The following is a 26,372-nucleotide window of genomic DNA, read 5'->3' as shown; positions in this document are numbered from 1 at the left end:
ATCACCCAGATTTTCCCTGAAGTTGTAAGAAGAGGGAAATGGGTCTGAGGTAACCACAAACCAACTTTTGGGTACAAAATCTAGCCAATCTATACTCAGAGAGGGCTCTCTCTTTAAGATTTAGCTTTGTTTTATAAGGTATTAGGCTAGTTATGAAAGCTTGAGGGTTTTGATTGTGTTTGGTGGTGAAATTCAATAGCAGATGGGTAGAACTGACTATTTCAGGCCATTGGGCTAATGGAGTCAAAAGAGGATGGCTCAACTGGATTTGGTTTTTTCAACAAAGGATGGCTTCACAGGGCAAGATAGCTAAACAGGGAGCAAATGGAGACTTGAAAAGATGGAATGGACTTAAAAGGGATGAAGGGCAATTAAGAATCCTTCAACATGTTTTAAGAGGAGGGAACTTGGATGATCACCAATAAAAAGCAATTAAGAATTTTTTACTAAATGATCAGATGATAAACTAAAAAGCAGGAGCAATTAAGAATTTCTTGCCTATGATAGTTTAGAAGAAAAACACTTAGAATAAAAATGATTGAAGAAAGATTGCACTTAAGCACTTTCTGAATTATTATTTTTCATTTTAATATTCAGATATGAAATATAATTGAAATATTGAACAAGAAGACAATAACACATGAGATATAAGATACTTATTTGTCTGGTGTTTGACACATGAATCCTGTGAAAAGTCCTTTGTATTAATTCTTCATCCAGTCAGCCATACAAGATTTTGTCCAATAGCACTTTATTCCAAAGTAATCAGTTTTACAAAAATGTCTAAGAATCCACCCTCAATACTCTAAATGAGGGAGTATTTATACAAAAGTATTACAATAAAATATCTCATAACAAAGAGAGATATATTCTAGGATGACTAACTATATGTTACATGAAAGTAGAGACAGATGGTCTCGAAGATAGAAGATAAAGTAAACTGATGGCTTGTTGTCCCTGTCTTTGTGGATGAGCTGGAGGCAGGCCCTATGATGAAGCATCTTGCTGTCTTCCTCGTAAATCAGTGTTGGTTGTTCTGCTTTTCATCTTCTTACTGATACACTTTGACCTGTTCTGATACTCTTTACCTGTTTGATCCTTGTTCACCCTTTTTACCATTATTGACTATGGTAAATAATGAAAATTTTACTTTTTTACCAAGGATAAATTACAAAATTTCTGTCATATATGTCCACCATTTTTCCTGTGGTATTCTGGTCCTTTGAAGTTTCCTGAAGATTTCATCAGCCTCTATGTATTTGAAAAAATTAGGCTGAACTGGAAACAAATTCTTTAGCGAAAAAATTAGGCTGAACTGGAAACAAATTCTTTAGCTCATGTTCAACATAGAAAAGGTTCTCTAAACTGTCGTAGATAAATTTGCCTGTAGGCAGTTCCTTTGGTGTTGACGAACTAGCTGATGAGCTGGCCTGGTTATCTACATATTGGGCCAATTTATCAACATAGTCTATATGTCTCATCAATTTATCATTGATTACTAAAGGACTGGGTAGTCCTTTGCTCTGCAAAATGCCAAATTTCTCCATAAAAACATTAATTTCCTCTTGCATGTTTTGGCATCTTCTTTCCAAATTCTGCATCAGAGACCTTTTGGTCAGTACCTTCTTGATTTCCAGAATAGTCCCTGTTCTGTCTTCAATGCCCAGCTCTTCTAGCTGGTACTTATTTTTGTTGTTCAAAAAGTTTATTAGCCTGGTGGCTTCCTCAGGCATCCTTCCTAATTCTTCCTTAGTTTTCTGGACTTCTTCGAGAGCTACTTTTACCAAATCAATCTGTTCAAAAATTATTTGAATTGATGGCCAAACATCGTTTATTGACTGAGTGATGTTGGTCCAAAGAATCCTCCTGATGTCTGCTAAGGGTTTGTCACAAGTGAGGTATTTCTGTAATGATTTCACCTATTGTGTTAACCCTTTATTCTCCCTCACTTTTTCAGCAAAATTTATCTTTGAAAGATCATATCTCTGTTCTAAGGTAATATATTGTTCTTTTACCTTCTGTAACTCAAAGACTTGGAGCTTCATCTCCTCCATTGATTTTATCAATTCCTCTGTGCTTAAGCTTGAAGTTCCTGCTCGTGTTGTTCCTGCGACTGTACATGTTATTACTTGAGTTGTGATTGAAGGGGCATTAGGTGCCAGAGCTATTTCCAGTGTTGAAAGGACTGCAGTGGAGACCACTGGTATCACATTTGGAGGCTGAGAGGTCGACTCTCCCTGCATTTCCTTTAATGATTTTTCTAGCTCTTGTTCAACCTCCTTCAACTGCTCATCTAACTTGAGGACTAAGTCCATAAGCTCTTCTTCAGACCTTTTTTGTATGATCTCAGTAGTCTGTGGATGCCTTGAGGGAGGCAACTTTAGCTGCTTTCTTAAGGCAGCTATGTCTTCATCTTTCTTTTTAATTAAGGCCTCTACAGCCTTCACATCCTTTGGATTATGGCCCAATTCAATAATCAATTCTTCCAAAGATTTAATTCTGTTGTCTTTAGCCTGTGAGGAGGCTCTCTCCAGCTGTAATTGGGTAGTTGTATTATTCAAAGAATTTTCCAATCTTTGGGCCATCATGGCCTTACCAGTCAATGTTGAATATATCATTTCCCCCGTTTGCCTGTGTAACTCAATCTGATCCAAGGGATGAATGTCTTTTGCCATGACTTCAAAATCTGTTTGTAGGTAATCTGCCATTGTTTGAGGTTGTTGTACTTTGGGTTTGAAGAGGCTCATTTGCATTTTTCCCTCCTTGATGTCATAGGCTGACATCAACCTATTCTGATTGGTGGGAGCCATTTTTAAATATTGATTGTAGACCTGGATCCTTAATGGCTCATTCTTGGCTTTTATTTCTTTGAATTTCTTTTTAATATCTAGGTTCTCATTTCCTGGAGGCTTGAAGGAAGACACTTCAGCACTTTTTTGTCTATCTAGCTCCTGTCTCTGTGAACTAGAAGGTGTCCCACCTGCTGGGAAAGTCTGATGACTATCTGCACCTTCTTTTCTCTAGCTCTCAGTAGTTTCCTCAAAAAATTCCTCTTTTGAATGAGGATTTAGCCTGTGCCTTTTAGCACCAAGCTGGTCTAATGGACCACTGGTAGGAGTAGCTACTTCCCTGTCTCTCTTTTTATTCCTTTCCTCATTCAGAGGAGTCTGCAAAATTGGGGGCTCTTCTACATTAACTTGAGTTGGGTGAACCTGTGTTTGAACCTGCTCCTGAGAAGTTTCAGGCTGCTTTGACATGGTGGATTGCTCTGTTGCTTGGGTGTTGGTCTCTGGTTCTTTTCCCTTGGATGTGCCTGCAAGTGGTGTATTGGTCTCCTGTGAGTGCCTCTGTGAGGTTTCAGCTGTTGAGGCACCAGTCCCTGATGCTGTCCTTTGAGAAGACTCAACTTGTACCTATTCAAAAGAATCTAGGTCAAGTGTTTTCTCAAGATCCTTCATTACATTTTCTATATTGACCTGCTCACTATCTGTTTCTATTAGGGTTCCTTCCTTCCATTCATCCATGTTGGCAAACTATTCAATCTCTGGGATTCTGTGATGCAAGTATGGTGACAGTCTATTTTTCATCCTTCTATCACAGATGAAACTATGGGGATCATAAGGAATCCAATTAAAACTTTTGTTCAGTCTCAGATGGTCTTCTAAAATCTGCTCTGCTGCTTTCCATGCTTCCCTAGTGTTACAGAGGAAAGGGCCTAATTGATCCTTGATCTTTAGTTGTGCTCTCTTCTTAGCTTTAGTAAAATGAATCATGTCTAAGTTTATTATCTGTCTATAGTATTCCAATGCAAATAGTCTCATTGGAACATATTTTGGTAACTTCAAAGGGGAAATCTCACACCCATATATCCTAATTTCTGTGTAGTTTTGGTATAAATACCAGTCACCCACTCTTTATTGTTTAGAGATCTGAAGGATTCTTTTGATATCACCACTGATTCTAGGAGGTGAAATCCCTGTTAACAAGGTAGTAGCTGGATGAACAAACTGATCAATGAACTCATTATAGGAGTAAGGGTTGGATGGAGATTTATGAAAGATGGAAGTCCAAAAGATGACAGACCTTGGATTACCCTTGGTATCAAGTTTCATGATAGGAAATGGGAAATTATCTGACTGATAATAGAGCATGAGGTGATATATGAAGGTGGTATATTTGAAAACCCTTTCATTCTCCAGTCTCATGAACTGGTCATGAATTTTATCAGCAATAAATGAGGCATAATCATACTTGACAGCAGGGGGCTGTCCAGGGGTAAAAATAGACATCAATACTAGGGTCAATTCATCTACAAACTCACTAGTGTTGAATCCCATAACTACAGATATCATATCAACTATGATTTTACCCATATCTATGAAGAAAACTGACCCATAAGGAGGGGGATCTGTGGTTTGATATTTCTTTTGCATGAAAGTTGGCAGAGGCGATTAAGTTCAGATTGGGACATTTTGGTTGCTTGCTCAAGTAAATTTCCGATGGAAATAGGAGTGAGGGCTTGACCTGGGTGAAATTGGAGCATTTCATTGATTGATTCAGCGGTTATTGGGAAGAGGACTGTTTGGCTGGGAGACATGACTGCTCTGCGATTGGGGTCATAATTGGCATGGCACTGATGGATTATGTCTGGAAAAACATGTACAGCGGGGAGGAAGTACATTGGGAGGTTGGACTCCCACAGTCCCATGACATCATATTCATTCAAGTAATTATCCCTACATTGACAAAAGACTTTGAGGTGATTTTTATTAGTGTTTAAGTCTTTTATTTGGAAGTCCTTATCTGCCAGAGGCAGATAGTTTAAGTCTCGATGAGGAGCATTAATGGGTGCAACATTCAGAGATACCGGGGTTTCCATTTCTGGTTCTTGTGGATTCAGAAAGGAAACTGTGGTTTACTTTGTGAAATGGGCAAAACAGAGGGTCTGGGGACTTAAATGATGAAAAATAATAACAGAATTATCGTGAAATTGGCCCTTTTAGTCAATTTACAGTGGAAAACAAGTATTTGCAGGGTTTTTGTTGGGAATTTGATAAATACCTGCTTTTTGGGGGACAAGCAATTAAAGGCAGGTATTGGGTGTGGCTGGAGGGTTCTGGGCAGCGTCAGCTGCAAGACTTGGAGCAGGTTGGTGATTGAAAGCTCGAGCTAGTTGACCTCGATGTTCATTTGCATGGCCATATAGGTTTACAGAATAAACAATGAAAATGACTTGTTTATTTTATGTACAAAGTCAATATTTGGTGGGTTTTGGGGTTTGGATGGGTGATGCCAGCAGGGAACGACAAGATGTTTGTCGTTTTTTGTGGAGGCGGTAAGTGGTTTTGTATCTCACTGCTTATGGGGAAGGGCAGTATTGAGCCTTGGGCCAGTGATTCCATAGAGCGGTTAATGCGTGGCGGGGGTATTGTATACGAAACCGCTTTGTGATCGCACGCTAACGTGCGGTCACAAAGGGTCATGCGATATGTATAATAGCCTTTGAATCTCAGGGAGTCGATCAAACGATTAACGGGGTTATAAAGTGATGGAGGTTTATGCAGGCAGGCCCGCTATAATTAAGGGTTATATAATCATATCGGGGGCAGCGAGATTGGCTGGTGAGACTATTAATTAACCATGAGGATTAATTAATCTCGTTTTAATGTAGCGGGGGGTTAGGGTTGTTAATTAGTTACTGATTAACTAATTAATCCCTTTTTAACATGTATTATGGTTATATTTTAATCAAATGGGTGGGATATATAGTTTTTTGGGATTTTTTACATAATTAAAATAATACGGGAACGGGCAAACTTTATAAGGGATTAAATATTAATACATGTTAGTAGTTAATATGAATTGAAATGAAAAAGCGCTAAGTATAAAACATTCGAGGTGTGTATTTAAACTTAGGCTAAAGTGAAAAAGAGGGTTTTCTTTGGAAATGTTTTAATTTTCCTAAGTAAAATAGAATTTTACTTAGGAAAAACTTATCAAGGGAATGAATGATTTTTATGAAGAGGTATGATGATTCATGAATGGTTTTAAGTACTTAGGCTTTATAAATTATTGGGCCGAGGGTCCGGTCCCTCCAGAAGTCAGAGAAATGCTCTGAGCCCCTTTAATTTAATAAATACCTTGGTACTTAGGGGAAATTAGTGAAAATTTAGGGAAAATGAGTAGGGGAGTTAATTATTCTGACTTTGCTTGTTTGATATGTCTTTCATGTACTGCATGCCTTTGCCTCATGATGAAAATAAAATATTTTCACATTTTGAACATCATTATTCACCACATGTTATTCTGCAACCATCATCTTCCTACCCTACCTACTTTAAACTAGAATTTTTACTTCTTTAATGGGGTGCACTTAGACTGGAAAACCCTTATCAAACTTTTCTTTTCTTTTACATGGCAATGTCTATCTAAGTCTACACTTATTACATCCAAGGGCTCAGATTAAATTGTTGAGCTCCTTTTTCACTCTACCTGTCTACTTATCTACCAAGATTACACTGTTTGGTAAGATATTTATTCTTTGTTTCTACAACATGCAACTGAAAAATGAATTAGCCAAGCTTAAACTATTTGGCTATTCAAGAATTGCAGCATAAGTGATAAGTTCCACACCATTGTTTATTATATAAAAGTAAAAAAGTAGTGGCATTAGACTTGCACACTTTCCTGGTCTTTCTTTTTGTTGGGGTTCATTTTCTTTCATTTTTTGACCATCTTTTGTTCTTTTTACCCTTTGATTTTTCTTTTAGGGTATACCCTCTTTACATTTTTTAAATTTTTTGATTTTTTTAAAATCTAAAAAACCTTTGCAACAAGTAAAGGTATGAACATATTACATAGCTCATCAAGTCAATCATGATATATGACACCTATTGGTATAGGGGCATAACAGTGGCTCCACTTGGGGATGGCTTTTCCTGGTGGAAAGTCAAGAATAGTAGATCAGTGGCCTCTTAATGACTTTGACTGTGCTCTGCAATCTTCTCTTCCTTGCTGCTTTATTGTATGTATGACAGTGATACTTCTGAAGCTTAGGGCCTTCTCTTCGGGCTTCAACTCCAACAAAGTTATTGTCCAATCAAAATTGTGACATTACAAAGGATATAATATGTACATGTTAAGAACATGATAACATTAGTAAGTAGGATCAAAGTAATGCTTTAACATCCGACCATTGACTGGTCCTTCTTCTGCTTCTGTGCCATCCAATTTTTTAGAAAATATGTATTGTTTCCTTGTAGGGCATAGATAATGTATGGTCCTTTCCATAGGAAGTCAAACTTCCCATGTTTCCCCTTATCTTCTCTTCTGGAATCCCATCTTAGCACTTTATCTCCAGGGTAGAAATCTTCTGCCTTGGTTCTCTTGTCAAATATCTTCTTGAGCTTTTCCTGCAACACTTGGGATCTTTGGTACACCTCCTCTCTGGTCTACTGTAAATTGATGGTCTGATTTATCCTTCTTTGAATGTCATTAGGTTCCACTTGAGCTTCTTGGAGTAGTTTCATAATAGGAACACCCAATGATGAAGGAAAAACAGCCTCCATGCCATACACTAACTCATAAGGACTAGTCCCAATGGATTTTTTAGTTGTAAGCCTGTCTGCCCATAATGCATTTATTAGTTTCTTGTGCCAAGTCTTTTTGTTTTCTTCTAATAGTTTTTTAATGATATTAATGAGGCTCTTGTTGGAAGATTCAGCTAGTCCATTCCCTTGAGGATAATAGGTTGTGGAATGGCCTAAGGTGATATGGTACTTGTTACAGAAACTAATCATTTTCTTTGATTTAAAAGCTGCAGCATTATCAGTTATAATTTTAGTAGGGCAGCCAAATCTGGACAATATATTGGTTTCTAGGAAACCTATGATTGTTGTATCATTGGTCTGTCTGGAGGGGATGGCTTCTATCCATTTAGTAAAATATTTAGTGGCAGTGAGTATCCATTTATGTTGGCCAGAGGAGGGAGGATGAATTTCACCAATGAAGTCAAGACCCCATTGTTGGAAAGGCTTCTCAGTGGAAATGGGTTTTAAGGGTAAAGGTAACAACTTTCTCTTGCCTTCAAAAATTTGACATTTATGGCAAGAAGTAACAAATTTCTTCACATCAACAAACAAAGTTGGTCAATAGAATCCAGCCCTTTGGATTTTATCTGCAGTTGATTTCCAATAGAGGTGTCCACTATAGTCTCCTGCATGAAATTCTTGGAGAGCCTTGTCAGCTTCATCTTTTAATAAACAATTCAACAAAATCCTTTCATGATTTTTCCAAAAAAGAGCATTATCTAAAATACAAAATTTTGAAGCTTTCATTTTTAAGAACCTATTCTTTGTTTTGGATAACCCTGAAGGAGCCTGCAGGTTTTGTAAAACATAAATCACATCAACATACCAAGGTGAGTCTAAAAAGGCCTAGCTGATTTGTGGATTCACCATCTCCTGTTAATCATCCAGTTCATTTATGACCAGGGCTTGACAGTTGATTTTTTCCATGAGTTTGGCCAATCCCTGTCCTTTTATCAGTTTTGTAGGTTTTATTTCAATATTATATTCTAAGATGGCAGCAATCCATTCACCCCTTTTTCCCTCAATTCCATCCTGAGTCAGGATGTCCTTGACAACTGCATTTGGTACATAGGCTATCACATGAGAGCATAATATATAGACTTTGACTTTTACAAGTGCAAAAGCTTGTTTTTCCATGATTTTGTATTTTAATGATGCATCTCTGAGTGCTTTACTGAAAAAGGCTACAGGTTTTTCACATCCCTAGTCATCCTTTTGTAATAAAATAACTACTATAGTGTGTTCTGAGGAAAAAGAAAACATTATGAAGTCTCTATCAAATTGAGGACTAATGAGGACCGGTGTTCTGGTTAAAGCCATTTTGATTTCTTCAAATGCTTGTTTGGCTTCTACTATCCATTTAATACTTGAATCCTTTTTTAACATATTGTTAAGTAATCTAATGAGTTCAGCGCGGTTAGATATGAATCTTCTCAAAAAAATTATCTTTCCTAAGAAAGTTTGAAGTTCTTTAATACTTCTTGGATGAGGTATTTGTAAAAGTAATTCTATTCTGGTAGAGTCAATTCAAATGCCATCCTTTGAAATAATATGACCTAAGAGTTTACCTTCCCCCAGGCCAAACAAGGACTTCTTTGGATTTAAAGAAATACCATATTTTTTGCATTCTAGAAATACTTTTCTGAAATGGTCCAAATGTTGTTGATATGATTTAGAAAAAAACAGTTATGTCATCCAGATATATAACAAGAAAATCATGAATCTCTTTAGAAAATGCAATGTCCATAGCCCTTTGGAAAGTTGCTCCTACATTCTTAAGCCCAAATGGCATTTTGATATACATAAATGTGCCCCATGGTGTTGTAAAAGCAATTTTTTCTTGGTCATCAAGATGAACCAGGATCTGGTTATACCCTGAAAACCCATCTAAAAGTGAAATCCTGGAAGAGCCTACTACCCTTTGCAAAATATGATCCATATTAGGTAAAGGGTAATTGTCCTTCAAAGAAACCTTAGTCACATTTCTCAGATAAGGTTGATTCTTCTGAGTTTTTGTTTAAATGGTTTCTGGTTTTCTTTCAGAGGTATTGTATGTTGAATTATTGAGGTGTCATATGATTTCAAATCCTCATAACTCTAGGCAAAAACATCCTGGAATTCACTCATTAGTTCAACATATTTTAACTTTTGGTCAGGAGGTAAATATTTTGATAGTTTTATCATTTTTGGATTTTCCTCTATCCCTAAGTTATATTCTTCAATGTCTGCTTTTAATGGTTCCATCTTTGGTTTCTTTGGAATGTCATTGGAATCAAAGAGGTCTTCTAGAGGAGTTAATCCCTTAGGTAAATGATTGTCTTTTAGGTCAATAACCTCTGTTTCTTCTTCAATTATCTCATCAAGGTCCATTTGCTTAAGGTCTTGTACTTCCTTTTGTGTGAATTTTGTAGGATGAAGCATTTGAATTGAACTTTCTTCGGAAATGTTTGTTTCTACCTCATCTATTTGATTAGAGTTAATGACTGTATCAACATCTATGTAATTATTAGCAAATTCTCCATATAAAGTTAAAAATTTATTAATCTACTCATCACTATCGAAAACTTGCCAGTTCTTCAAATTATCAGGGATGGCTAGTTTATGCCTAATTTCAGCAGTAAACTAATGATTAGGTTCGAAAGGTAATTTGTAGGTACTGGCAAACATGGCCAGACTGTGGGCATGTAAGTTATGTTTTCTAGGTACTACAGCAAGCTTAGTTTCCAGAAAAGTATTGAGAATTTCTATGACTGTTCCTCTGTAGTATCCTAATCTAGGATCCCTAGTAAGGTACTTCCCTTTGATCTGATTAATGATTAATTCTGAATCTCCTATGACAGATACTCTGATTGCCCCTAATCTTTTGACAAGTTTAAGTCCTAGCAAAAGAGCTTCATACTCTGCCATATTATTGGTGAACCTAAAATTTAATCTGTAGAGATGGCCTTCAGCATGGTCATTTTCTAGGTTGTACATCCAAACCCCTAACTTATTGACTGAGCCATCAAATTCTAAATGCCACAGTATTTCATGCACATAATCAGTGTCAAGGGTGGGGGTAATTTGTTTAATAGGGGGATTTAGTTTTTCATTCTCATTTGGTTTTTCTCTGTTATCTGATTTGTCATTTGTATCTGAAATTTCCTGAATCTGAACACTTGATTTTTTTTCTTTTAATTTCTTTTGATTCTGCTGCTAAAACTTCTAGAGCTAGGAGGATTGATTTTGGCATTATAAAGAATAAACAAGTCCATATCAGAGTGTATTGAGTAGATGGGGAAATTTTGTGGTTTTCCTTGACTACTTACTACATATTTCATCAACGTTTCTCTATATAACTACTTAGGTTGGCCGAAAACCGAGATAATAGCATAAGACATGTCTAATTGAAGAGATCCCTGAAGCTTAGCACCCCAGGATCTATATAATACCATGCCATATTTTGGTGGTATATCTGCTACTACTATATCCATTAGGATTGTTTTTTCAGGGTATTGAACCAATGAGACACATAAGTCTTTTATCAATCCTAAACATCTCACCTAACTAGAATCAAAAGAAAAGAGATCTTTGTATTGTCTAGTGATGTCTAGGTCTAATTTTTCCATTACAGACTTGGGCATTAGCTTATGAGATGCCCCAGAATCAAACATGGTATTGTGAAGGATTTTATCATATATGTTTAAGCTCACATAGAAAGGATAAATTTCTCCTTCTAATGGTTTTCCATTTACTTTAGGACCAAAGATTAATTCTGGCTGGTCATCAAAAACATTTACTGTGTCTTCAGTTTTAAGTGATCTGTTGATTTGACTGTAGAAATTTGAATAATATAACACTTATTCACAAAGATTATCCTGATTATACACTATTTGCGGAATGCATGCATAATACATAACCTCCTCTACCATTGATCCTCAATTTGCGAAATTAAAAAAACAATCGCATGCGCACATTGAAACATCAATCACACATATCAACACAGAATGTAATGGGGAAAGCATACAGCTGAAAACCCCCAACTATCTGTATATTATAATGATAGAGAACATGAAACAATACATAGTACAATACTCCTCACAAGTACTCAGTACTATCTCCACATGCTACACACAAACTAGCTCAAATCTGAAAAAGTCACGGGTTCAAATCTCCTCCACTGTTTTCCTGCCTCTACTGCGCAATCCAAGTTGAGAATACATGAGATCCAAGTTCGAATTCCCTTGGCTTGTACTGCGCAATCCTCATTGGCAATCTCAATCAATGATTGTGCAAATCTCATGCACAGCTAAAGTCACAACTGATAGTAGTCTCACCCTTTCACCCACCTCTAACACTTGTCTCCACTAAATTGTCCATGCACTGAGTTAACTTATGTATTCTTTAGTTGATTTATCAGTTAATAATTAGTGAATTAATTAATAATTAATTCACATCACTCATCACTAGTGTATTTGGCAGTTAGACTAAATACAACTAGTTCAACTAAGTCAAACTGAACACAACTCCATCAACTCCTCAATCTACTCCACCAAACTCAATCACTTGAGTTCTAACTAAAGTCCATCATGCAATAGTTCAACTAACCCATAGGAAAAGTGTATTTCCTTCTGGCAATTGCATGTGCCACATCCGTAGCTCAAACTGAAGCGCTGCAAGAGGATAAGATAATGTTTATAGTCCAAATATTATTAAGAGCTAATAATATTCGACTGTTCTATTTTTTAACTAGCAGTCTAAAAATAGACTCCACCCATATGTCTAAAAATAGAGATCCATCTATTTTCACCAACATGACCAATCATCCATAAATAGCATCCTGCAACTCATAGACCATGATCCATATGTCTAAAAATAGACTTTGCGCCAAAAATAGCTTGCGGGCCCACTTAGTGAAGGCGACTTCTTTTCACTAAGCTCCATCATCTTGTTGCATTTTCAACACTCCCTCTCAATAAGATATGGATTATCTGCAACCCCTATCCTGCCTCTGTGGTATTCGAATTTTCTCCTGGTGAGCGCCTTCGTCAAGATATCAGCATCCTGATCCTCCGTTGGAATGTATGAAAGTAACATGATTCTCCGCTGCACACAATCTCTGATATGATGGTACCTGATGTCGATGTGCTTGGATCTATCATGAAATACTAGATTAGCCGAGAGTTTAATGCAACTCTGGTTATCACAATAAATCGCAATAGGCTCCAAGTATGACCCGAACAACCCGACCAGGATCTTCCTCATCCATATAGCCTCGCATGCAGCCAAACATGTTGCCATATACTCGGCCTCTGCTGAACTAAGTGCCACGGATCTCTGCTTCTTGTTGTACCAAGAAACTGTTGTCGACCCGATACTGAAGATCCCTCCAGATGTGCTCTTTCTATCCGTTGGGTTCGCTGCCCAATCTGCATCCGTGAAACGACATAGCTTCACCTCATCCTCTTGTCTGTACCACAATCCATATCCTGATGTGCCTCTGAGATAATGCAAAACATGCTTTCCTGCCTTCCAGAAGAGCTTGGTCCGCTTAACCATAGCTTGTGAAAGCTGGTTAACAGCATAGCATATATCCAGTCATGTATTGACCAGATACATAAGCGACCCCACCAACTATCGATAAACAATGGCATCCACTACCTCCGCTGAAGTAGCATCCTCCTTCCTCCAACCTCTAGGAACGGGAGTATCAACAGGCTTGCAACCATGCATGTTGAGCTTCTCCAGTATCTCCTGGGCATACTTACCCTGAGAAACAAATAGTCCATCACTGCGCTGCCAAATTTCCAATCCCAGGAAATAATGAAGGAGGCCCAAGTCCTTCATCTCAAACTCTCTAACAAGATCCTCGCATGAAAGTATCAACAGCTCATCTCCCGTCAAAATCAAATCATCTACATAAAGTACAATGATCAGCAACTTACCCTCCACTACAATCTGGTATAGGTTAGGATCCGCCTCACTCTTGGAGAATCCAAGTCCTGTGAAATAACTGTCTATCTGTGTGTACCAAGCATGAGGTGCTTGTTTCAACCCATCCAATGCTCTCTTGAGCCTGCACACATTCGACTCGCTACTAAAGATCTTGAAACCTTCGGGCTACTCTATGTACACCTCCTCCTCAATGACTCCATTGAGGAACACAGTCTTCACATCCATCTGATGGATGTGTCACCCCATCTGCGCTGAGAGAGCAAGAATCGTTCATATGGAAGAATACCTTGCGACAGGTGCAAAGGTCTCCTCATAATCGATCCCCTCTATCCGTGACAAGCCTCGGGCAACAAATCTTGCCTTGTACTTCTCCACACTCCCGTCAGCTGTCTGCTTCACTTTGTAGATCCATCTCGAACCCACCACTGATTTCCCTTCCGGTCTTGGGACAATCTCCCATGCATTGTTTTTGACAATCGAATCATACTCTTCCACCATGGCATCTACCGATGCAGGATCCTCCATAACTTCCTCGAAAGAGGATGGCTCAGTCACGACACATTTGCTCACAAGAGCCATGTATCCAGTGTACCGATCAGGTGACTGTCTCTGTCTGTGTTGTGCTGTAGGTGGTCCTACAACCTTCTCTGCATCTTGAGCCAGTCGCTCAGCTTCTGTAGTGCGCTTTCACCCTCTGATGGTTGGCGCTGCATGAGTGGTCTCTTCCACTCCATGAACTTCATCTTGTGGCTGATCCACATCCTGAAACTCATCCTTAGGAATTAATAGCTCCTTATCTGCATGCAAGTGTGGCTCCCTCTCAAACGAACACTTCATGGCTTTCTCCTCTTGAAATTTGATATCCCGTCGCAAAACAATCTCATGACTGTCTGAAAATACACACGATAGTTGTGGGGCGTATCAATGTACCCCACAAATATCCCAACCTCTACAGTCGGCTCCAGCTTCTTCCTGGCATCCTTCCTCACATGCATGTAAACAGGAGAACAAAAAATCCTCAAATGGGAAATATCAGGCCTCTTACTAGAATAAGCCTCCTCAAGTGTACTCATGCTAAGTATCTTGTGAGGACAATGGTTCTGCACATATACTGCAGTATTGCATGCCTCCACCCACAAGTGAATGGGTAGGCCCTGATCATGCAACATTGCCCTTGTAGCACCCATGATCGTTCTATTCTTCCGCTCAACAACCCCGTTCTGCTGTGGGTTATGGGGAGCTATGAGCTCTCTTCGAATCCCTTCTGCGCTGCAGAAGTCCTTGAACTCACCAGAGATGAATTCACCACCATTGTCACTCCTAAGAGCCTTCACCTTCTTCTCCAATTCCTTCTCAACCAGTGCTTTGAACTCACAGAACTTTGAGTATGTCTCACTCTTCTTCTGCATGAAGAAGATCCAGCACTTTCGAGAGAAATCATCAACAAAGATCACATAGTACTTGTGCTTTGTTGTCGAAGCTACTGAGAAAGGTCCACACACGTCTGTGTGAATTCTCTCAAGGATCGTCGTGGCGCGACTATCCTTCTCATGAAAGGTGGCTTTCACAAATTTTCCCAAAGTACACCCCTTGCACTGATCTGACTGCGCAAGAGTGCCTTTAGGAAGCCCAGTAGAAATCTGCTGCAGTATCTTCAAGGCTCCATGGTGAAGGTGGCCCAATCTCCGGTGCCACAGCTCGCCATCATCCCAGCTCACCAATCCTTCTACCTTGCATGCCATTGCTGCGCAGCCATCTACATGCAATTGATAAAGGTTCTTGACTTGAACCCCTATCTTCCAGGTTTCTCCAGTTGTCTTACTGCGTAGGAAAGCCTTTCCCTCGCTGAAGACAACATCATATCCCTTGTCTTCTAACAACACCACAGAGATAAGATTCTTCTTTAATCCTAGAACATGCATCACTTCCTTCAATACGAAGGGTTTACCAGGCTCCCTCTCAAAGGAAATGGTACCGATACTGGTCGCACTGTATCTACCATCATCGCCCATCTCGATGTGCACTCCAAGATCTTTCTCATCCAGATCAGAAAACAAATCTCGATCTCCTATCATGTGAAAAGATGCACCACTATCCAAGAACCATACCAATCCCATCACACTTGATACCAAGCATGCGATCAGTGAAAAATCCAGCTCAAACTGCAAGGCTAAGGCCTCTCCCACTGCAAAGCCAGCAGCTTGGTTATTTTTCTTTTTCTGTGGACAATTTGTGGCATAATGTCTGTGCTGGTGACAGTGAAAGCACTTCACCTTGGACATGTTCTGCTTCTTGCCTTTCGCACCAGAATGAGAAGCATTCTTGTTCTTCCCCTTCTTTGCTTTGGTAGCCAAAGCACAATTTTCTTCATCAGATGCCTTTGATGAAGATCTGTCCCTGGTATTCCACCTGATCTCCTCTTGAACAAGATCATACCAAAGTCTCTCCCATCCTGGCAATTTCTCCCGACCATTAACAGAGTCCTGATAGGAATGCCAACTCTTTGGAAGACCAAGGAGGGCTAAGCTCACCAAGTCCTCATCATCGACAGTCACCCCCACACTTCCCAGCTCATCCCGGCATTGGGTGAACTTCGTGAGATACTTGGGCATACTGTCTCCTTTCTCACACTTAATGTTTCTAAGTTTATCCTTGAGCGCCAACTTCCTCTGGTCACTCTTGCTTTGGAATAAATCTGTCAACGCTTTCCACATCAAGTATGGAGAAGCCTTTCCATGCAGCCTGGATACAATGTGATCCTTCACACCCTCCAACAGAATCCTTCGACACTTTGTCGTCTTCTTTTGCCAAGCCTCAACTTGAGCAGCATTAGTAGGCTTTGGGACCTCAGCATCTATGAACTCCTTCAACCCATTGTCATCTAACACCACCTCCACCCTGTCTTTCCATGCAATATAATTCGAGTTTCCTTCAAGGGCATACTCCAATCGAAATCCGTTGAAAGACATTTCAACTTCGACACCAAGAAAACACTACTGCAAATTCAAATTCCACCAGTTCAAAACTAAACCGCTTCTGATCTAAAATTCGTGAGAACAAATTATTTCTCGTACAGAGATTGACTGTATGGGCATTTACCGGATATCTCACCTTCCAAAAGAATGATGAATCCAGAGGCTACCTGGCCCGATTACAGACTCTGCCTGAAGAAATAAAATGTAATCACTTTCTGAATAATAGATCTGATGATCAACTTCACTCTGATACCATGTAGAAATTTGAATAATATAACACTTATTCACAAAGATTATCCTGATTATACACTATTTGCGGAATGCATGCATAATACATAACCTCCTCTACCATTGATCATCAATTTGCGGAATTAAAAAAACAATCGCATGCGCACATTGAAACATCAATAACACATATCAACACAGTATGTAATGTGGAAAGCATACAGCTGAAAACCCCCAACTATCTGTATATTATAATGATAGAGAACATGTAACAATACATAGTACAATACTCCTCACAAGTACTCAGTACTATCTCCACATGCTACACACAAACTAGCTCAGATCTGAACAAGTCACGGGTTCAAATCTCCTCCACTGTTTGTCTGCCTCTACTGCACAATCCAAGTTGAGAATAGATGAGATCCAAGTTCGAATTCCCTTGGCTTGTACTGCGCAATCCTCATTGGCAATCTCGATCAATGATTGTGCAAATCGCATGCACAGCTATAGTCATAACTGATAGTAGTCTCACCCTTTCACCCACCTCTAACACTTGTCTCCACTAAACTATCCATGCACTGAGTTAACTGATGTATTCTTTAGTTTATTTATCAGTTAATAATTATTGAATTAATTAATAATTAATTCACATCACTCATCACTAGTGTATTTGGCAGTTAGACTAAATACAACTAGTTCAACTAAGTCAAACTGAACACAACTCCATCAACTCCTCAATCTACTCCACCAAACTCAATCACTTGAGTTCTAACTGAAGTCCATCATGCAATAGCTCAACTAACCCATAGGAAAAGCATATTTCCTTCTGGCAGTTGCATGTTCCACATCCGTAGCTCGATCTGAAGTGCTGCAAGAGGATAAGATAATGTTTATAGTCCAAATATTATTAAGAGCTAATAATATTCGACTGTTCTATTTTTTGATTGGCAGTCTAAAAATAGACTCCGCCCATATGTCTAAAAATAGAGGTCCATCTATTCACCAACATGACCAATCATCCATAAATAGCATCCTGCAACTCATAGACCATGATCCATATGTCTAAAAATAGACATAGTCTAAAAATAGACTTTGCGCCAAAAATAGCCTGTGGGCCCACTTAGTGAAGGCGAATTCTTTTCACTAAGCTCCATCATCTTGTTGCATTTTCAACATTGACTTCGGTAGGCATCATGTTTTGCTAATTCAGAAAATGGAACAACAATCTTTATCTTGCCTACTTCAGTTTCCAGATTGAAGGATTTTCCTGTTTGGGCTTTTGTGTTTCGAACAGTGGGATTCTCTCTGTTTTCTGTATTTTCTGTGTTTTTCTCCTTTTCAAGAGTGAGGTTATGATTAGCAGTTTCTCCTAAATCAACTTTTGGAGGTTCTTCCACATTCCCCTTGGAAGGAAGAGAAGTGGAGGGTTGTCTATTGTTTGGTTGATTATCAGAGACATCTTCAATTATTGGATTAGGAGGGTTATTGTTTGATCTAGACAAAATATGTACAGGTGTAGTGATTGTCTTACCTTTCGTGGGCTGTTTTGGAGCCTTTTTCTTATTGTCTTCAGGAACATCAATTCTTCTACTCCTTAAGTTGTACTTCTTATGTACTTCATAGATGGTTGTATCATATCCCTCCCTAAAGTCAAATGATTCACCTGACTGAGTTTGAAATTGTTTAAGAATGTGGGCCTCTTGATCCTCTTGAGTCAAGAAAACTTCTCCTTCATTATTGAGTCCCATTAGATTTATTTGAGTATCCTCTTGTGGACCTTTAGAACTAGATTCTTCTACATAATTCTCTTGAAAATGAGGTTTAATGTTTTGGTCTGGACCAGTCTTCCCAGTGTTCTGGTTCTGATTTTTTCAGAAATTAGGATTTCTCCCTGTGTTGGTAGGCTGACCATCCCAAGGGGATTTTCTTTCAATTGTTTCCACTCTATCTCCCAGCCTATCCATCCCTTTAATTATAGCATCCAGTTTTTGTTCAAAAGGTGAAGCTTCTTCTTTTACTGGTATCCTTCTCTCGCTCCTAACCTTGGCTCTTTTAGACATTAGGTTGGCTTCAACACTGACAGCTATACTTTGCATATCTTCCAAAGTTTTAGGGGCTCGTTCCCTTAGCTGAAAGGCCATATCAGAGTCAAATCCATATGGGAACTTGATCAAGGCCAAATCAGGTGGGCGTTTGAGGTTTTGAGGGATGGCATTATAGACATTGTTGAATCTAGTGCAGTAATCCTGCACAATTTCTTGTGTTCCTCTCTTGAGGTTTTTATATTCAGAAAGGATCTGAAGAGGATCTTTCTTTTTCTCCCATCAGTTCAGGAATTGTCTATAGAGGGTTTCTAGGTTGTCTATGTTGTTTGTTGCTAGATCCCTAAACCAGGTTCTGACTTCCCCAGTTAGACTCTAAACAAATATTCTCATTCTTACATCATCAGCATCTATCTCATAAATTTCAAAGTAGTCAGTCATCTTTTTGGTGTGTTGTTGGGCTGTATAGGTACTAGTACCATCAAATGGAGTGATTTACTTTGGTAGTCCTGAGGCATGGCACCTAAGTTTGCTGGTAAAACCAGGGGGGTATACCTGTTTTCCATGGCTGTAGGTAATGATGAAACAACAGCTGGGGTTTGGATAACAATGGATGTTTGAGTTGTGGATGGAGGGGTAGGAGGGGTGGTTTGAGGTGGAGTGGCTTGAGGTTGTGATGTATGAGGAAATGATGAGGAGCTTGCAGAGGCAATAGTAATCACAGATGGATTGGGTGTTCCTTCAGAGGTAAGATCAGATTGTATGGAGTTCTACAAATGTCTGTCAATTGAGAAACTGATAGCTTCGAATTGTAATTCTTCGATGAATATTGGATCTGGGATTAGGTCAATTAATTCAGAATCAGAAGATGTCCTAAACAAAGAAGTTTCAAAATGTTCATCAAAGGGTTCATCTTCGAGATAAATCCACCTAACAGGACAGGATCTTGATCTGTAGGTGGGCCGAGAACTAGCAGAACTTTCTTGACTTTCCTGTCTCCTAAGAATTCTGGGGATCAAATTAGGATTCTCAAACACTTGTGGTGGGTTGGGATCAGGATTAGCTCTGGTGTAACGAGTCCTTTTTGAAGCCAGGTTTCTTAGTTTTTATTTTCTAAATTAATATCAAAAAACAACTTCTGAGATTTCTTTAAGATGCTTTAGATTTGAATTTAAATTTTCCTAAAGATTTGTTTGACTGAGGAACTGGTTCCCCAGCGGAGTCGCCACTATGTTATCACTTAGATTTTCCCTGAAGTTGTAAGAAGAGGGAAAGGGGTCCGAGGTAACCACAAACCAACTTTTTGGTACAAAATCTAGCCAATTTGTACTCAAAGAGGGCTATCTCTTTAAGATTTGGCTTTGTTTTATAAGGTATTAGGCTAGTTATGAAAGATTGAGGGTTTTGATTGATTTTGGTGGTGAAATTCAATAACAGATGGGTAGAACTGACTATTTCAGGTCATTGGGCTAATGGAGTCAAAAGAGGATGGCTAAATTGGATTTGGTTTTTTCAACAAAAGATGGCTTCACAGGGCAAGATAGCTAAACAGGGAGCAAATGGAGACTTGAAAAGATGGAATGGACTTAAAAGGGATGAAGGGAAATTAAGAATCCTTCAACATTTTTTAAGAGGAGGTAACTTGGATGATCACCAATAAAAATCAATAAAGTATTTTTTACTAAATGATCAGATGATAAACTAAAAAGCAGGAGCAATTAAGAATTCCTTGCATATGATAGTTTAGAAGAAAAACACTTAGAATAAAAACGATTGAATACAAATTACACTTAAGCACTTTCTGAATTATTCTTTTTCGTTTTAATATTCAAATGTGAAATATAATTGAAATATTGAACAAGAGGACAATAACACATGAGATATAAGATACTTATTTGTCTGTTGTTTGACACATGAATCCTGTGAAAATTCCTTTGTATTAATTCTTCATCCAGCCAGCCATACAAGATTTTGTCCAACAACACTTTATTCCAAAGTAATCAGTTTTACAGAAATGTCTAAGAATCCACCCTCAATACTCTGAATGAGGGAGTATTTATACAAAAGTATTACAATAAAATATCTCATAACAAAGAGAGATATATTCTAGGATGACTAACTATATGTTACATGAAAGTAGAGACATATGGTCTTGAAGATAGAAGATAAATTAAATTGATGGCTTGTTGTCCATGTCTTTGTGGATGAGCTAGAGGAAGGCCCTATGATGAAGCATCTTGTTGTCTTCCTCATAAATCAGTGCTGGTTGTTTTGCTTTTCATCTTCTTACTGATACACTTTGACCTGTTCTGATACTCTTTACCTGTTTGATCCTTGTTCACCCTTTTTACCATTATTGACTATGGTAAATAATGAAAATTTTACTTTTTTACCAAGGATAAATTACAAAAATTTTGTCATATCTGTCCACCATTTTTCCTACGGTATTCTGGTCCTTTGAAGTTTCCTGAAGATTTCATCAGCCTCTGTGTATTTGAAAAAATTAGGCTGAACTGGAAACAAATGCTTTAGCTCATGTTCAACATAGAAAAGGTTCTCTAGACTGTCATAGAGAACTCTGCCTGTAGGCAGTGCCTTTGGTGTAGATGAACTAGCTGATGAGCTAGCCTGGTTATCTACATATTGGGCCAATTTATCAACATAGTCTATATGTCTCATCAATTTATCATTGATTACTAAAGGACTGGGTAGTCCTTTGCTCTGCAAAATGCCAAATTTCTCCATAAAAACATTAATTTCCTCTTGCATGTTTTGGCATCTTCTTTCCAAATTCTGCATCAGAGACCTTTTGGTCAGTACCTTCTTGATTTTCATAATAGTCCTTGTTTTGTCTTCAATGCCAATCTCTTCTAGCTGGTACTTATTTTTGTTGTTCAAAAAGTTTATTAGCCTGGTGGCTTCCTCAGGTATCCTTCCTAATTCTTCCTTAGTTTCCTAGACTTCTTTGAGAGCTACTTTTACCAAATCAATCTGTTCAAAAATTATTTGAATTGATGGCCAAACATCATTTATTGACTGAGTGATGTTGGTCCAAAGAATCTTCCTGATGTCTGCTAAGGGTTTTTCAAAAGTGAGGTCTTTCTCTAATGATTTCACCTGTTGTGCTAACCCTTTATTCTCCCTCACTTTTTCAGCAAAATTTATCTTTGAAAGATCATATCTCTGTTCTAAGGTAACATATTGTTCTTTTACCTTCTGTAATTCAGAGACTTGGAGCTTCATCTCCTCCATTGATTTTATCAATTCCTCTGTGCTTAAATTTGAAGTTCCTACTAGTGTTGTTCCTGCGACTGTACCTGTTATTACTTCAGCTGTGACTGAAGGGGCATTAGGTGCCAGAGCTGTTGCCAGTGTTGAAGGGACTGCAGTGGAGACCACTGGTATCACATTTGGAGGCTGAGAGGTCGACTCTCCCTTCTTGTCCTTTAATGATTTTTCTAGCTCTTGTTCAGTCTCCTTCAACTGCTCATTTAGCTTGAGGACTAAGTCCATAAGCTCTTCTTCAGACCTTTTTTGTATGATCTCAGCAGTCTATGGATGCCTTGAGGGAGGCAACTTTAGCTGCTTTCTTAAGGCAGCTATGTCTTCATCTTTCTTTTTAATTAAGGCCTCTACAGCCTTCACATCCTTTGGATTATGGCCCAATTCAATAATCAATTCTTCCAAAGATTTAATTATGTTGTCTTTAGCCTGTGAGGAGGCTCTCTCCAACTGTAATTAGGCAGTTGTATTATTCAAATAATTTTCCAATCTTTGGGCCATCATGGCCTTACCAGTCAATGTTGAATATATCATTCCCCCCTTTGCCTGTGTAACTCAATCTGATCCAAGGGATGAATGTCTTTTGCCATGACTTCAAAATTTGTTTGTAGGTAATCTACCATTGTTTGAGGTTGTTGTACTTTGGGTTTGAAGAGGCTTATTTACATTTTTCCCTCCTTGATGTCATAGGCTAAATCAACCTATTCTGATTGGTGGGAGCCATTTTTAAATATTAATTGTAGACCTAGATCCTTAATAGCTCATTCCTGGCTTTTATTTCTTTGAATTTCTTTTTAATATCCAAGTTCTCATTTCCTGGAGGCTTGAAGGAAAACACTTTAGCACTTTGTTTTCTATCTATCTCCTGTCTCTGTGAACTAGAAGGTGTCCCACCTACTGGGAAAGTTTGATGACTATCTGCACCTTCTTTTCTCTGGCTCTCTGTAGTTTCCTCAAAAAATTCCTCTCCTGAATGAGGATTTAGCTTGTGCCTTTTAGCACCAAGATGGTCTGATGGACCACTGGCAGGGGTAGCTACTTCCCTGTCTCTCTTTTTATTCCTTTCCTCATTCAGAGGAGTCTGCAAAATTGGGGGCTCTTCTACATTAACTTGAGTTAGGTGAACCTGTGTTTGAATTTTCTCCTGAGAAGTTTCAGGCTACTTTGACATGGTAAATTGTTCTGTTGCTTAGGTTCTGGTCTCTGATTCTTTTCCCTTGGATGTGTCTGCAAGTGGTGTATTGGTCTCTTGTGAATGCCTCTGTGAGGTTTCAGCTGTTGAGGCACCAGTCCCTGATGCTGTCCTTTGAGAAGACACAACTTGTACCTGTTCAAAAGAATCCAGGTCAAGTGTTTTCTCAAGATCCTTCATTACATTTTCTATATTGACCTGCTCACTATCTATTTCTATTAGGGTTCCTTCCTTCCATTCATCCATGTTGGCAAACTGTTCAATCTCTGGGATTCTATGATGCAAGTATGGTGACAGTCTATTTTTCATCCTTCTATCACAAATGAAACTATGGGGATCATAAGGAATCCAATTAAAACTTTTGTTCAGTCTTAGATGGTCTTCTAAAATCTGCTCTGCTACTTTCCATGCCTCCCTAGTGTTACAGAGGAAAGGGCCTAATTGATCCTTGATCTTTAGTTGTGCTCTCTTCTTAGCTTTAGTAAAATGAATCAAGTCTGAGTTTATTATCTGTCTATAGTATTCCAATGCAAACAGTCTCATTGGAACATATTTTGGTAACTTGAAAGGGGAAAGCTCACACCCATATATCCTGATTTCTGTGTAGTTCTGGTATAAATACCAGTCACCCACTCTGTATTGTTTAGAGAGCTGAAGGATTCTTTTGATATCACCACTGATTCTAGGAGGTGAAATCCCTATTAACAAGGTAGTAGCTGGATGAACAAACTGATCAATGAACTCATTATAGGAGTAAGGGTTGGATGGAGATTTATGAAAGATGGAAGTCCAAAAGATGACAGACCTTGGATTACCCTTGGTATCAAGTTTCATGACAGGGAATGGGAAATTATCTGACTGATAATAGAGCATGAGGTGATATATGAAGGTGGTATATTTGAAAACCATTTCATTCTCCAGTCTCATGAACTGGTCATGAATTTTATCAGCAATAAATGAGGCATAATCATACTTGACAGCAGGGGGTTTTCTAGGGGTAAAAATAGACATCAATACTAGGGTCAATTCATCCACAAACTCACTAGTCTTGAATCTTATAACTACAGATATCGTATCAACTATGATTTTACCCATATCTGTGAAGAAAACTGACCCATAAGGAGGGGGATCTGTGGTCTGATATTGCTTTTGCATGAAAGTTTGGTAGAGGCGATTAAGTTCAGATTGGGACATTTTGGTTGCTTGCTCAAGTAAATTTCCGATGGAAATAGGAGTGAGGGCTTGACCTGGGTGAAATTGGAGCATTTCATTGATTGATTCAGCGGTTATTGGGAAGAGGACTGTTTGGCTGGGAGACATGACTGCTCTGCAGTTGGGGTCATAACTGGCATGGCACTGATGGATTATGTATGGAAAAACATGTACAGCGAGGAGGAAGTACATTGGGAGGTTGGACTCCCACAGTCCCATGACATCATATCCATTCAAGTAATTATCCCTACATTGACAAAAGACTTTGAGGTGATTTTTATTAGTGTTTAAGTCTTTTATTTGGAAGTCCTTATCTACTAGAGGCAGATAGTTTAAGTCTCAATGAGGAGCATTAATGGGTGCAACATTTAGAGATACTGGGGTTTCCATTTCTGGTTCTTGTGGATTCATAAAGGAAAGAGTGGTTTACTTTGTGAAATGGGCAAAACAGAGGGTCTGGGGACTTAAATGATGAAAATAATAACAGAATTATGGTGAATTTGGGCCCTTTTAGTCAATTTACAGTGGAAAACAAGTATTTGCAGGGTTTCTGTTGGGAATTTGATAAATACCTGCTTTTGGGGGACGAGCAATGAAAGGCAGGTACTGGGTGTGGCTAGAGGGTTCTGGGCAGCGTCGGCTGCAAGGTTTGGAATAAGTTGGCGACTGAAAGCTCGAGCTAGTTGACCTCGACGTTCATTTGCATGGGCATACAGGTTTACAAAATAAACAATGAAAATGACTTGTTTGTTTTATGTACAAAGTCAATATTTGGCAGGTTTTGGGGTTTGGGTGGGTGACGCCAGTGGGGAATGACAAGATGTTTTGTCATTTTGTGTGGAGGCGGTAAGTGGTTTTTTATCGCACCGCTTATGGGGAAGGGCGGTATTTAGCCTTGGGCCAGCGATTCCATAGAGTGGTTGACACGTGGCGGGGGTACTGTATACAAAACCGCTTTGTGATCACATGCTAACATGCGGTCACAAAGGGTCGTGCGATATGTATAATAGCCGTTGGATCTCGGGGAGTCGATCGGACGATTGACGGGGTTATAAAGTGACGGAGGTTTATGCAGGCGGGCCCGATATAATTAAGGGTTATATAATCATATCGGGGGCGGCGGGATTGGCTGGTGAGGCTATTAATTAACCATGAGGGTTAATTAATCCCGTTTTAATGTAGCGGGGGGTTAGGGTTGTTAATTAGTTACTGATTAACTAATTAATCCCTTTTTAACATGTATTATGGTTATATTTTAACCAAAGGGGCGGGATATATAGTTTTTTGGGATTTTTTACATAATTAAAATAATACGGGAACGGACAAACTTTATAAGGGATTAAATATTAATATATGTTAGTAGTTAATATGAATTGAAATGAAAAAAACGCTAAGTATAAAACATTCGAGGTGTGTATTTAAACTTAGGCTAAAGTGAAAAAGAGTGTTTTCTTTGGAAATGTTTTAATTTTCCTAAGTAAAATAGAATTTTACTTAGGAAAAACTTATCAAGGGAATGAATGATTTTTATGAAGAGGTATGATGGTTCATGAATGGTTTTAAGTACTTAGGCTTTATAAATTATTGGGCCGAGGGTCCAGTTGCTCTAGAAGTTAGAGAAATGCTCTGAGCCCCTTTAATTTAATAAATACCTTGGTACTTAGGGGAAATTAGTGAAAATTTAGGGAAAATGAGTAGGGGAGTTAATTATTCTGACTTTGCTTTGTTTGATATGTCTTTCATGTACTGCATGCCTTTGTCTCATGATGAAAATAAAAGATTTGCACATTTTGAACATCATTATTCACCACATGTTATTCTGCAACCATCATCTTCCTACCCTACCTACTTTAACCTAGCATTTTTACTTCTTTATCGGGGTACACTTAGATTAACAAACCCTTATCAAACTTTTCTTTTC

The sequence above is a fragment of the Pinus tabuliformis genome, chromosome J (genome assembly GCF_031772625.1).
Source record: "Pinus tabuliformis cultivar Carrire ecotype Pingquan chromosome J, CPIR1, whole genome shotgun sequence".
Classification (NCBI taxonomy): domain Eukaryota; kingdom Viridiplantae; phylum Streptophyta; class Pinopsida; order Pinales; family Pinaceae; genus Pinus; species Pinus tabuliformis.
The sequence above is the reverse complement of the archived record's forward strand: the minus strand, read 5'-3'. Positions refer to the sequence as shown.